Raw genomic sequence first — 15,452 nt, forward strand, 5'->3', positions numbered from 1 at the left:
TTTTTTTTGAAAGAACCTAACATGCACCATGCACAACTACTGTTGTTACTGATCACTTGTATGAAGTTTCATTTAATTGTGTCAAGGGGATGAGGAGAGATGGTGTGCACAAGATTGTGTCTACAGACAGACGGACAGGCAGACAACCTGAAACCAGTATACCCCCCTTACAACTTTGTTGTTTGGGGGTACAAATAGGGAAGTTACTGCCCCTAGGATTCGTACAATGGGTATATCTGGTTTACTCTCAAGTTAGATCAACAAAAGTCCAAGCCGAATAACAGTTTTCAAATTTATTTACAAAGCCTTTAACAGTAAGTAAACAGCCAATTTATAATACGAGAATATCATCATTAAACTAGAAAATGCTTTTGTAAAAAAGCGCATGTCTCCCCAAATGCAAAGTCCTATAGGCAAGAAGTCAATAGGGGTCAGGAGCGAAAGTCAAAGAGACACTGATGGTTGGCTGCAATAGGGATCATCTACTTGGCATGTCCAGTCATCCCGCTAAATTTCAACACTCTGGGCCTAGTGGTTCTCAAGTCACTGTTCAGGCTCCTGTGACCTTGACCTTTGATCAAGTGACCTCAAAATAAATAGGGGTCATCTACTCTGAATGTCCAATCATCCTATTAAGTTTCAACATTGTAGGTCAAGTGGTTCTCAAGTTATTTCCAAAAAATGATTTTACATGAACAGGCCACTGTGACCTTGACCTTTAATTGACTGACTCCAAAATCAATAGGGGTCATCTACTCTGCATGTTCAATCATCCTATGAAGTTTCAACATTCTGGGTCAAGTGGTTCTCAAGTTATTGATCGGAACTGGTTATCAATGTTCAGGCCCCTGTGACCTTGACCTTTAACGGAGTGACCCCAAAAACAATAGAGGTCATTTACTCTGTATGAACAATCATCCTATGAAGTTTCAACATTCTGGGTTGAGAGGTTCTCAAGTTATTGATTGGAAATGGTTTTCCATGTTCAGGCCCCTGTGGCCTTGACCTTTAATAGAGTGACCCCAAAATCGTTAGGGGTCATCTACTCTGCATGATCAATCATCCTATGAAGTTTCATCATTCTGGGTCAAGTGGTTCTCAAGTTACTGACCGGAAATGGTTTTCAATGTTCAGGCCCCTGTGGCCTTGACCTTTCACAGAGTGACCCCAAAATCGTTAGGGGTCATCTACTCTGCATGACCAATCATCCTATTAAGTTTCAACATTCTGGGTCAAGTGGTTCTCAAGTTACTGACCGGAAATGGTTTTCAATGTTCAGGCCCCTGTGACCTTGACCTTTAATGGAGTGACCCCAAAATCGATAGGGGTCATCTACTTTGCATGTACAATCATCCTATGAAGTTTCAACATTCTGGGTCAAGTGGTTCTCAAGTTATTGATCGGAAATGGTTTTCAATGTTCAGGCCCCTGTGACCTTGACCTTTGACGGAGTGACCCCAAAATCGATAGGGGTCATCTACTCTTCATGATCAATCATCCTATGAAGTTTCAACATTCTGGGTCAAGTGGTTCTCTAGTTATTGATCGGAAATGGTTTTCAATGTTCAGGCCCCTGTGACCTTGACCTTTGACAGAGTGACCCCAAAAACAATAGGGGTCGTCTACTCCAGCAGCCCTACAACCCTATAAAGTTTGAAGGTTCTAGGTCAAATGGTTCTCCAGTTATTGCTCGGAAATGAAGTGTGACGTACGGACGGACGGAAGGACGGACGGACGGACGGACGGACGGACAGACGGACAGGGCAAAAACAATATGTCTCCTGGGGGAGACATAATTAAATCAAATTGCTGTAAGAATTAATGTGTAATATCAATACAATGGTAAAATTCAACAACATGTGAATATTTATCTTATTGTTGTGTAATATCACCAAACTGTTAAATTTATAGAAATTTATTTGAATGTTTGTAAATAAAAGGGGAATTAATTCATGCAATAACAGAATTAAGCTGGAGTTACTGTACTGGAAAAGGCAAAACCGTTTCATTCCTTCCCTCTATATTACAAAAAAAAAATAAAGAAGGAATGTTTTTTTGTTGTTTTTTTTTTGTTTTTAGATGAAATTATGAATGATGAATTATACATGCAGCAAGCTAATGAACATGGTACCTATGTATCATAATTATGCTAACATGTCAAACAATGTAGTAACAACATGAATTTTTAAGATTAAAATTGGTTCATAACTAGTAACCATAACCTAACTATCAATAAGTAATCAAAGCTGACCAACACAGCATGAGATCATACTGGACCTGTATAATTCCTTAACACAATTGAGCCGTACCATGAGAAAACCAACATAGTGGCTTTGCGACCAGCATGGATCTAGACCAGCCTGCGCATCTGCGCAGGATCCATGCTGTTCGCTTTCAAAGTCTATTGCAATTAGAGAAACCGTTAGTGAACAGCATGGATCCTGACCAGACTGCGCGGATGCGCAGGCTGGTCTAGATCCATGCTGGTCGCAAAGCCACTATGTTGGTTTTCTCATGGCGCGGCTCAATTATAAATATGCTTAAAGTTGATTTAAAGTACATTTTTAAATCTACATAACTATGCTTCCAGAAAATGTCTTGATCTCAGTCATACCAGTCAACTCCTCCATCTATGTACTATGTTTCTTTAAGAACTGATTACTTCTCTGATAGAGGATCTTTGGTTAGTTATTACTGCCAACCTCTTAACTTCTATGAATGATGAGCTCCTGTTGAACCAAGCCATACTCATAAAAACTTCATACCAAGATTGATAAATGATCTACAGTAAATATTGTAGTTTTCATGAAAAATAGAGAACAAGAGGACCATGATGGTCCTGAATCGCTCACCTCTTCCCACATGATCCAGTTTTGAGTATGACGTCGTTTTTTCTATTATTTGACATAGTGACCTAGTTTTTGAGTTCATGTGACCCAGTTTTGAACTTGACCTAGATATTATCAAGATAAAAATTCTGACCAATTTTCATGAAGATCCATTGAAAAATATGGTCTCTAGAGAGGTCACAAGGTTTTTCTATTATTTGACCTATTGACCTAGTTTTTTAAGGCACGTGACCCAGTTTCAAATTTGACCTAGATATCATCAAGGTGAACATTCTGACCAATTTTCATGAAGATCCATTCAAGGGTATGGCCTCTAGAGAGGTCACAAGGTTTTTCTATTTCAAGACCTACTGACCTTGTTTTTGATCGCAGTTGACCCAGTTTCAAACTTGACCTAGATATCATCAAGATAAACATTCAGACCAACTTTCATACAGATCCCATGAAAAATATGGCCTCTAGAGAGGTCACAACGTTTTTTCATTATCTGACCTACTGACCTACTTTTTGAAGGCACGTGACCCACTTTCGAACTTGACCTAGATATTATCAAGATGAACATTCTGACCAATTCTTATGGAGATCCATTCACAAGTATGGCCTCTAGAGAGGTCACAAGGTTTTTCTATTTTTAGACCTACTGACCTAGTTTTTGACCGCACATGACCCTGTTTCGAACTTGACCTAGATATCATCAAGATGAACATTCAGAGCAACGTTCATGAAGATTCCATGAAAAATATGGCCTTTAGAGAGGTCACAAGGTTTTTCTATTATTTGACCTACTGACCTAGTTTTTGATGGCACGTGACCCACTTTCAAACTTGACCTAGATATTATCAAGATGAACATTCAGACCAACTTTCATACAGATCCCATGGAAAATATGGCCTCTAGAGAGGTCACAAGGTTTTTCTATTATTTGACCTACTGACCTAGTTTTTGACGGCACGTGACCCACTTTCGAACTTGACTTAGATATCATCAAGGTGAACATTCTGACCAATTTTCATGAAGATTTCATGAAATATATGGCCTCTAGAGAGGTCACAAGGTTTTTCCATTTTTAGACCTACTGACCTAGTTTTTGACCGCACGTGACCCAGTTTCGAACTTGACCTAGATATCATCACGATGAACATTCAGACCAACTTTCATACAGATCCCATGAAAAATATGGCCTTTAGAGAGGTCACAAGGTTTTTCTATTATTTGACCTACTGACCTAGTTTTTGATGGCACGTGACCCAGTTTCGAACTTGACCTAGATATCATCAAGGTGAACATTCTGACCAATTTTCATGAAGATCTTGTGAAATATATGGCCTCTAGAAAGGTCACAAGGTTTTTCTATTTTTTGACCTACTGACCTAGTTTTTGACCGCACGTGACCCAGTTTCGAACTTGACCTAGATATCATCAAGATGAACATTCAGACCAACTTTCATACAGATCCCATGAAAAATATGGCCTCTAGAGAGGTCACAAGGTTTTTCTATTATTTGACCTACTGACCTAGTTTTTGACGGTACGTGACCCAGTTTCGAACTTGACCTAGATATCATCAAGGTGAACGTTCTGACCAACTTTCATGAAGATCTTGTGAAATATATGGCCTCTAGAGAGGTCACAAGGTTTTTCTATTTTTAGACCTACTGACCTACTTTTTGAAGGCACGTGACCCAATTTCGAACTTGACCTAGATATCATCAAGGTGAACATTCTGACCAATTTTCATGAAGATCCATTGAAAATTATGGCCTCTAGAGAGGTCACAAGGTTTTTCTATTTTTAGACCTACTGACCTAGTTTTCGACGGCACGTGACCCAGTTTCGAACTTGACCTAGAATTTACCAAGATGAACATTCTGACCCATTTTCATAAAGATCCCATGAAAACTGTGACCTCTAGAGATGTCACAAGGAAAAGTTTACGGACGGACGGACGACGGACACCGCGCGATCACAAAAGCTCACCTTGTCACTTTGTGACAGGTGAGCTAAAAAGGCCTATACCCTTGCTAAAAATGTGCATTTTGTATCTAGGGCTAATCTGTGCTTTAACGGGTACAGTCTCTGGTGCAAAGAGTGAATATCTGGAAATGTTGGGGCCATCCTTTAATCTTATCATCATATTAACTTGCAATATATTGTTTATGTATACATATAGCTTCAGATGCTAACAAGAAAGGGGTATCTGACCTTCTGTTGTATCCTTTAACCAGATAAGCATCATAGTTGGTTATATAAATAGTATTAGCAAACTATTACAGAAATTAAGCCATTTCATTAATTACCAATGTTCAATATCCTGTGAAATTATATATATATAAAATAAAATAAAATGCTATACTAAAATCAGACAAGAGGGCCATGATGGCCCTATATCGCTCACCTGTTATCATCGCAGTTGAGGACAAGAAGGTCCTCAGAAAAAATATCTAAGTCCAAAGGACAGGAACAACAAAGGGAAGAAATTTAACCAAAAAGAAAAAAATATTCTTACAAGGTACAGATATGTCAAAATACACCTAAAAATTGGAGGTACCATCCATGTTGTACCACAGAAAAGTGGTCTCGGTTTTTCCCTACGGCCAATAATAAAAAAGTTACTAAAAATAAGCTATTTATAGTAACGTAAAAGGGAAGTAATTAAAAAAAAAAAATTATTGTAAGTGAAGAAAAGAAGGATCTGCCAAATAAATCTGTTGACATAAATGAAATTTCAGATCAGTATCTTCATTAGTTACGGAGATATACCGGTCCCATTTTAATTTGAAATAAAGGGAGGTAATTTGACATAAAATCAGTCCATAGTTAACTACCCTGATTGGCTCAGTCCAACTAATGACAATAATGAAATTTCAAATAAGTCCTATAAGTACTTACTGATATAAATCCATTTTGATTACAATCAGGGGAGGTAATCAGATATAAAATAACTCTGGAACCTCCGATTGGATCTGATTTGTCATGGAATCCAAGATTTATTGTTGTTGAAGATATTTTGGAAGTTTGTATCAAATAAAACCATAAATGAAGTATCTATATGGCTGCAAAAGCCAAAATAGCCAATTTTGGACCTTTAAGGGGCCATAACTCTGGAACCCATGATGGAATCTGGCCAGTTCAAGAAAGGAACCAAGATCTTGTGGTAATACAAGTTGTGTGCAAGTTTGGTTAAAATCAAATCATAAATGAAGCTGCTATTGTGCAGACAAGGTCAAAATAGCTAATTTTGGCCCTTTCAGGGGTTCACTCTGGAACCCATTTAGGGATCTGGCCGGTTTAAAAAAGGAACCGAGATCTTATGGTGACACAAGTTTTGTGCAAGTTTGATTAAATTCAAATCATAAATGAAGCTGCTATTGTGCAGACAAGGTCAAAATAGCTAATTCTGGCCCTTTCAGGGGGCATAACTCTGGAAACCATAATGGAATTTCGCCAGTTGAAGAAAGGAACCAAGATCTTACGGTGATACAAGTTGTGTGCAAGTTTGGTTAAAATAAAATCATAAATGAAGCTGCTATTGTGCAGACAAGGTCAAAATAGCTAATTCTGGCCCTTTCAGGGGCCATAACTCTGGAACCCATATTGGAATCTGGCCAGTTCAAGAAAGGAACCAAGATCTTATGATGATACAAGTTGTGTGCCAGTTTGGTAAAAATCAAGTTATAAATAAAGCTGCTATTGTGCAGACAAGGTCAAAATAGCTAATTTTGGCCCTTTCAGGGGCCATAACTCTGGAACCCATAACGGGATCTGGCCAGTTCAAGAAAGGAACCGAGATCTTATGGTGATACAAGTTGTGTGCAAGTTTGGTTAAAATAAAATCATAAATGAAACCATTATCGTGCAGACAAGAAATTGTTGACGCACGCACAGACTGACGACGGACGAAGGGTGATCACAAAAGCTCACTTTGTCACTATGTGACAGGTGAGCTAAAAAAGCAATTCAACAGCATAAAAAAAACATATAATAATATTCCATAAAAATCAAACATTTAAAAAAATGAAATATATCTACATATATAGTGAGTACAGTAGAAAAAAAATCTTAGTTCATACAATCATTTCTCTTTCAAGCTTAAATCAGAAATAGCAATTCAACATAGTAAAAAAACAACACAATAACATTCTTTAAAATCAAGTATTAAACAAATAAAATATTTACATATATTTACAGGAAAAGATTTCTAGTCCATTAAATCATTTCTCTTTCAAACAATTTTAACTATATCAGACAAAAAGTACCTTTCTGTAGGTGAATAGAACTTAACTAACTCTAAAATGAGATTAAGAAATTTTCACTTGGCATATTATATACTTAAACCCCAATAAAATAGTTCTTAACAGCATAGTTATCATCACTGAATCTGGATCTTGTAATTTTTGACAGAATGGTTCACTTTTCAAATTGTAAAATTTACACAATGAAGTTGTAAACCGAAACCCTGTACTAACAGCTGTAATAATTTGTGTTTTTAAAGGCATTCAGTATATAATATTACAATTTCTTTTATACCTAGTTTTCAGCCTGAGTTTCTAGGTATATTCATCAAGCTTATGATAATGACTATTACTTATTATCTGTTATAGGCAAACTTGTTTGAAAGACCTTGGCTATGGGAAATAGGAATTAACACTGATTTTTGGTACACAGCCACAGTTGCACCTCTTCAGTGGAACATCAACACGAATTGTATGTCTGGTAAAATCATCTCCTGGGTGGCCTAAAATAAATAAAACATGAAACATATATAGTGATTAAAGCATAATTATGTGTCTTTACCTTAAAGAAGTTTTAAAACAATTATCTACAAAGTGTAGCAACAGCTTTAATTATCTTAAGTATTGTGTAGCAGAATAATTCAATCAACTATAAAAGGACACTTCCAACCAAGTTTTGATGAAACTCCATCAAGCAGTATATGAGAAAAAAGAAGGTTCACTCTATTTTCAGCTCTGGTGACCCATTATTGCAATCAAGCAGAACAGAATCATTTAAAACAAACTTAGAAATGGTCTATGCAAGACTGCTATATATAGACTAAGTTTGATGAAGATTTTACAAGAAGTCATTTAAAAGGTTTTTTCTATATTTAGCTCTGGTGGCTGATAAGTGCAGTCAGACAGGCCCACTTGAGCAAATGTAAGGATGCTTCAGAAACGTTTGGTGAAGTTCCATTTTGTGGTTCATCAGAAAAAGCCATTAATAGCATTCTAGTGGCCCCTAGTGCAGCCGAGCTGAAGCATCCATCAGTTTTAAAAAAGTCTAAGGATGCTAAAGTTTGGTGAAGATCCATAAACTGGCTAATGAGAAGGTTTCTCTATTTTCCCTCTTGTTGAACATTCCTATAAAATTACTTTATGAGCTTTTCCATATGTGCATAATTATACATGTAGTAAAATTGGGACCTAGCCATGCTGACTGTATTTGGCTGATTTAGTAAACTTTAGGTCTTTCAGAAAAGAGTCACTGCATGGTCATGACTGTTAAGTTGTTTTGAAATATGACAATCAGTTTCAGATATTCATATTAAAAGGATTATTACAGAAGTATTCTTTCTGTTCCTATAGCTACCAGAGTTCTATAAGAATTTTCATTTTAGCTTATTTCATGGAGGACAACCCAAGGATCATTACTGTGAAGTTTTATCAGTATTGAGTCAATATGGTTTCAGAGGATATGATTTAAAAGCAATTGTTTATGAACAGATGACAACTATAAGCCAAAATGATACACCAATTTGACAATACAAAATATCAATATAAAGTACCATGGTCTGTAACTGTAGCAGTGGCCTTGTAATGGCCACCCCCCACTGCCATGTTGGCCTGTTCTATGCTGTCACTTGACGGATTATGGTTATCGGGAGGTGGACTTGGTTCATCTAGTCCATCGTGTACCTCATCCTGTCTCTGTTAAAATGGAAAATAATAAGAATTCAATATTTAAACCTGTTGTAAGCAGTCATCTAATACCATTTACTACATGGTTATGATAAATTTTTTGTTTTGTTTTAGTTAGGTTTAATGGCACACAATTATAGGTCATATGGTGACTTTCCAGCTTGTCATGGCAGGGGAAGACCCAGCATTATTTCATCATAGGCATGCACCTGGGTAGAACCACCGACCTTCCATAAGCAAAGTGGATGGCTTCCTCACATGAAGAATTCTATGCCCTAAGTGAGGCTTGAACCCACAACGGTGAGGAGAAAGTGATTTGAAGTCAGATTCGTGTGGGAATAAATTTCATGGATTTTGTGGTTGCATCAATCCATGAAACTAAATTTTAACAAAACAAGGTGATCGGTAACACCGATGGATGCTCCCCAAAATCACAATGTTTTCAACAAGAGGACCATGAAGGCCCTGTATCGCTCACCTGACCTACTGACCTAAAGATCAAGTTTCATTAAGATATGGTCATAAATGTGGCCTCTAGAGTGTTAACTAGTTTTTCCATTAATTTAACCTAGTGACCTAGTTTTTGATCCCACCTGACCCAGATTCAAACTTGACCTAAAGATCATCAAGATTAACATTCTGACCAAGTTTCATGAAGATACAGTCATAAATGTGGCGTCTAGATTTTAACAAGTTTTACTTTTGATTTGACCTGGTGACCTAGTTTTTGAACCCACCTGACCCAGATTAGAACTTAACTTTAAGATCATTAACATTAACATTCTGACCAAGTTTCATAAAGATATGGTCATAAATGTGGTCTCTAGTGTGTTCACTAGCTTTTCCTTTAATTTGACCTGGTGACCTAGTTTTTGACCCCATATGAACCAGATTCCAACTTGGCCTAAAGATCATCAAGATTAACATTCTGTCCAAGTTTCATAAAGATACAGTCATAAATTTGACCTCTAGATTGTTAACAAGCTTTACCTTTGATTTGACCTGTTGACCTAGTTTTTGACCCCACATGACCCAGATTCGAAACTGACCTAGGGGTCATCAAGACAAACATTCTGATCAATTCCCATGAGTTTCAAACTTAAAATTAGGTCTCTAGAGTGCTAACAAGCTTTACCTTTGATTTGACTTGGTGACCTAGTTTTAGACCCAACCTGACCCAGATTGAAACTTGATCTAAAGATCATCAAGGTTAACATTCTGATCAAGTTTCATTAAGATATGGTCATAAATGTGGCCTCGAGAGTGTTAACTAGCTTTTCCTTTGATTTGATCTGGTGACCTAGTTTTTTATCCCACATCACCCAGATTCTAAATTGACCTAAAAATCATCAAGGTTAACATTCTGACCAAGTTTCATCAAGACATATACATAAATGTGGCCTCTAGAGTGTTAATAAGCTTTACCTTTGATTTGACCTGGTGACCTAGTTTCTGACTTCACTTGATCTAGATTTGAACTTTACTTAAAGATCATCCAGATTAACATTCTGACCAAGTTTCATTAAGATATGGTCATGAATGTGGCCTCTAGAGTGTTAAGTAGTTTTTCCTTTGATTTGACCTGGTGACCTAGTTTTTGACCCCACCTGACCCAGATTTAAACTTGACCTAAAGATCATCTAGATTAACATTCTAACTAAGTTTCATGAAGATACGGTCATAAATGTGGCCTCTAAAGTGTTAACAAGCTTTACATTTCATTTGACCTGGTGACCTAGTGTTTGACCCCATCTGACCCAGATTTAAACTTGACCTAAAGATCATCAAGATTAACATTCAGAATAAGTTTCATTAAGATATGGCCATGAATGTGGCCTATGGAGTGTTAAGTAGCTTTCCCTTTGACTTGACCTGGTGACCTAGTTTTTAATCCCACCTGACCCAGATTTAAACTTGACCTAAAGATCATCAAGATTAACATTCTGACCAAGTTTCCTTAAGATATGGCCATGAATGTGGCCTCTAGAGTGTTAACTAGCTTTTCCTTTGATTTGACCTGGTGACCTAGTTTTTGACCCCACATGACCCAGATTCAAACTTAACCTAAAGATCATCAAGATTAACATTCTGATAAAGTTTCATTAAGATAAGGTCATAAATGTGGCCTCAAGAGTGTTAACTAGCTTTTCCTTTGATTTGACCTGGTGACCTAGTTTTTGACCCCACATGACCCAGATTCGAACCTGACCTAGGGGTCATCAAGACAAATATTCTGATCAATTCCCATGAGTTTCAAACTTAAAATTAGGTCTCTAGAGTGCTAACAAGCTATACCTTTGATTTGACTGGGTGACCTAGTTTTTGACCCCACCTGACCCAGATTGAAACTTGATCTAAAGATTATCCAGATTAACATTCTGACCAAGTTTCATCAAGATATATACATAAATGTGGCCTCAAGAGTGTTAATAAGCTTTACCTTTGATTTGACCTTGTGACCTAGTTTCTGACTTCACTTGACCTAGATTTGAACTTTACTTAAAGATCATCTAGATTAACATTCTGACCAAGTTTCATTAAGATATGGCCATCAATGTGGCCTCTAGAGTGTTAAGTAGTTTTTCCTTTGATTTGACCTGGTGACCTTGTTTTTGACCCCATCTGACCCAGATTTAAACTTGACCTAAAGATCATCAAGATTAACATTCTGACCAAGTTTCCTTAAGATATGGCCATGAATGTGGCCTCTAAAGTGTTAACTAGCTTTTCCTTTGATTTGATCTGGTGACCTAGTTTTTGACCCCACATGACCCAGATTCGAACTTAACCTAAAGATTATCAAGATCAACATTCTGGCCAAGTTTCATGAAGATACAGTCTTAAATGTTGCCTCTAGAATGTTAACAACCTTTTCCTTAGATTTGACCTGATTATCTAGTTTTTGACCCCAGATGACCCAATATCAAACTCGTCCAAGATTTTATTGAGAGTTACATTCTGACAAAGTTTAATTAAGATTGGACCAAAATTGTGACCTCTAGAGTGTTAACAACTTTTTCTTTGATTTGACCTGGTGACCTAGTTTTTGACCCCAGATGACCCAATATCAAATTCGTCCAAGATTTTATTGTGGGTAACATTCTGACAAAGTTTCATTAAGATTGGGCCAAAATTGTGACCTCTAGAGTGTTAACAGTCAAATTGTTGACGACGGACTACGGGTGGACGACAGACACAGGGCGATCACAAAAGCTCACCTTGAGCACATTGTGCTCAGGCGAGCTAAAAAAGGGAGATTATTAAAAAATAGGACCATCTAGTTATGGTTCCTTGTCACTGCACTTTCTCTCACTGACCTCTATCAATATGTAAAGTATGAAGTCAATACCTTACATAGTATTTAAGTTTTATCATGCCACATACAAGGTTTTCAAAACATGAGCACTGCCTGCGGGTGCCATCGCTTGTCTGCAAGTGCTGGACAATATGTAAGAAAAGAGTTCTTGGCCTTCTAACTCATCTTAATTGATGACAAAAATGTATGAAGTTTCAAAGCTATAGTAAGTATTCAAGAAAAGTGAACTTTAAACAGAAAACAACCATGAAATATTGATTTTCTAAGTTTAAAACGCCCATAATTTTTGACAAAATGCAAGAGAGAGTTATGGTTCATGAGAAGAAGTTGTTTAAAAGTTTTTTCTATTTCTAGCTCTAGCAACCCCTAAAATGTGCCAAGTGCCCCATTTGAACAAATTTGGGAGAGGACCTTATAATGATGCTACAGACCAAATTTGATGAAGATCCATCAATCGGTTCATGAGAAGAAGTCGTTTAAACGTATTTCTATTTTTAGCTCTAGTGGCCCCTAAAAGGGCCCAAGAGCCCCCATTTGAACAAAATTTAGAGAGGACCATATAACAATGCTACAGACAAAGTTTGATGAAGATCCATCAAGCGGTTCATGAGAAGAAGTCGTTTAAAGGTTTTTCTATTTTTAGCTCTAGCGGCCCCTAAAAGGGGCCAAGTGCCCCCATTTGAACAAAACTGATAGAGGACCTCACCAGAATGCTACAGACCAAATTTGGTGTTATTCTGACTAATAGTGTCAGAGGAGATGTTTAAGTAAAAATGTGGACGACGGATGATGGACGACAGACGACAGACCTGTGATCCACCCTATACTAATAGCTCACCCTGAACCTTTGGTTCAGGTGAGCTAAAAATCAGGCAGCAGTTTCATACAAGATGTTTTTTCAAGTTTCCACTATGGAAAATAGACCACACCCTCTGGTGGCCATGTTTTTTGAGGAATTGGAATAATTAGAACACTCTTGGTAGATGATTACATAAGGACCATTTGTGTGCATTTATTCTAAAATCGGACCAGCAGTTTCATACAAATTGATTTTTCAAGTTTCCACGATATACATTTTTGGGAAAATAGACCACACCCTCTGGCGGCCATGTGTTTTGAGGAATCGGAATAATTAAATTTTGAACACTCTTGGTAGATGATTACATAAGGACCATTTGTGTGCATTTATTCTAAAATCGGACCAGCAGTTTCATACAAATTGATTTTTCAAGTTTCCACGATATACATTTTTGGGAAAATAGACCACACCCTCTGGCGGCCATGTGTTTTGAGGAATCGGAATAATTAAATTTTGAACACTCTTGGTAGATGATTACATAAGGACCATTTGTGTGCATTTATTCTAAAATCGGACCAGCAGTTTCATACAAAAAGATTTTTCAAGTTTCCACTATATACATTATAGGGAAAATAGACAACGCCCTCTGGCGGCCATGTGTTTTAAGGAATTGGAATAATTTGAACACTCTTAGTAGATGATCACACAGGGACCAATTGTGTGCATTTATTTCAAAATCGGACCAGCAGTTTCATACAAGAAGATTTTTCAAGTTTCCACAATATACAAATAGGGGAAAAAGACCATACCCCCTGGCAGTTTTTTGATGAATCATAATAATTTGAACAAAATTTAAGGGCCATTTGTGTGATATAATTTCAAAATCCAGCAGAGGCCAGCAGTTTCATTAAAGAATTCCACCCAATAGTTTCAGAGGAGATGTTGTATGAACAAAAGTGTGGCCAGACGCCGGGCGGTGAGCAATCACAAAAGCTCACCTGAGCAGGTGAGCGAAAAATGGGACCACCTAGAGTTATGGTTCCTTGTCACTACACTCACACTGACCACTATGAATATGTAAAGTATGAAGTATATATTTCATAGCATTCAAGTTATGCCTCGGACAAGGTTATCAAAGAAAGGGAGATAATTAAAAAATGGGAGCTATTGTTCCTTGTCAATGCACTTCCTCTCAATGAGCTCTATCATTGTATAAGTTACAACTTGGTACCTTAAATACTTCTTGAGTTATCCTCCGGACAGGAAGTGTGACAGACAGACGGGCAGACGGATGGACAAGGTGGCGACTATAATTATGCTTTCTCTTTGGGAAGCATAAAACTGTAATTCCTATTCTTTCCTCAACAGTTTAAACCACAAATTCATATTCCCATGAAACAGCCGTTAAGGTAGTTCCGCATGTTTCGATAAAAAAAAATTCTACAATGTATAATTTGATTAAACACTGATTTTTCAAAACATAAATTCGGCAAATAAAAAAGATAGGGTCGTGCACTTGATTTGTGCTACACTGAGTTGAAGAATTTGGACATCACACAAGTTTTCAGAATGGGAGTCTATGGGAAAATCACAATTTTGATCAATTTATCGCAAATACAAATTTTGCTACAATATATATTTTAATGAAACTTCTCACAGTCGTAAATAAACATATGTCCTTTCATATGGTGGAATAAAATGTATAGGTCCTTGTGCTTGTTTTCGAGATATTTGCCCATGAATAAAGCAATCTGCATATTTCCAGCTGATTTTAAGACATCATTTGGAATTATTTAACATGTCAGATGATTTAATATTATATATTAACTAAGAAAGATAGTAACGTTTCCATTGTAATAAATTTACTTATGGGTTACCATTTATTTTTAAAATGATTTTCATGTCTGTACACCGAATCCAGGTTTTATTCTATGTTATCCGGATAAATGACGTTAAGCCATTACTTCCTGTTTATCCACCGTGCAGAACTACCTTAAGCCCAAACATAGAATTTTCATGCCTGTAAAATGATATGATTTTACAGCAAGGCCGCCAGCCAAGGTGTGTCTTTTATCAATCTGACAGATATGACTTTACCCAGAAAACAGGATTTTTTCTAAAAGCCTGGTCATCAGAACGTATAATTTACCTTTAAAGTGAAAATGACAAATCATAAAGGCCAGGTAATAAAATCTTGATTTCTTATTATAGCCCTCTGCTTGCAGCCTCTGACCAATATGACAAACCTATAACCTATTACAGGACCATTTACGACAACTACTGTTTATTAATATTACGGTATGTAATGGATCAAAGGTCTGACATACTGGACACAGAATACTAAGACACAGTATTACGAAATAGTAAGAAATTTGTTTTTGGTGAGGGGCAAGTGGGGGTGTAATTTGGGGGTGGGGAGTGGTTGGGAGTAATGTGGGCAATGTAGATGAAGATGCTATACTAAGAGACAATATCAAGAAACAATAAACAGAAAAGTTTCTTTTTTTCTGGAGGGGATGGGGTAATGGGGAGGGGAGGTAATAAGTGTAGAAGGAAAATGTGAATATAAGAGA

The sequence above is a fragment of the Mercenaria mercenaria genome, unplaced genomic scaffold, assembly GCF_021730395.1.
Source record: "Mercenaria mercenaria strain notata unplaced genomic scaffold, MADL_Memer_1 contig_3540, whole genome shotgun sequence".
Taxonomy (NCBI): Eukaryota; Metazoa; Mollusca; class Bivalvia; order Venerida; family Veneridae; genus Mercenaria; species Mercenaria mercenaria.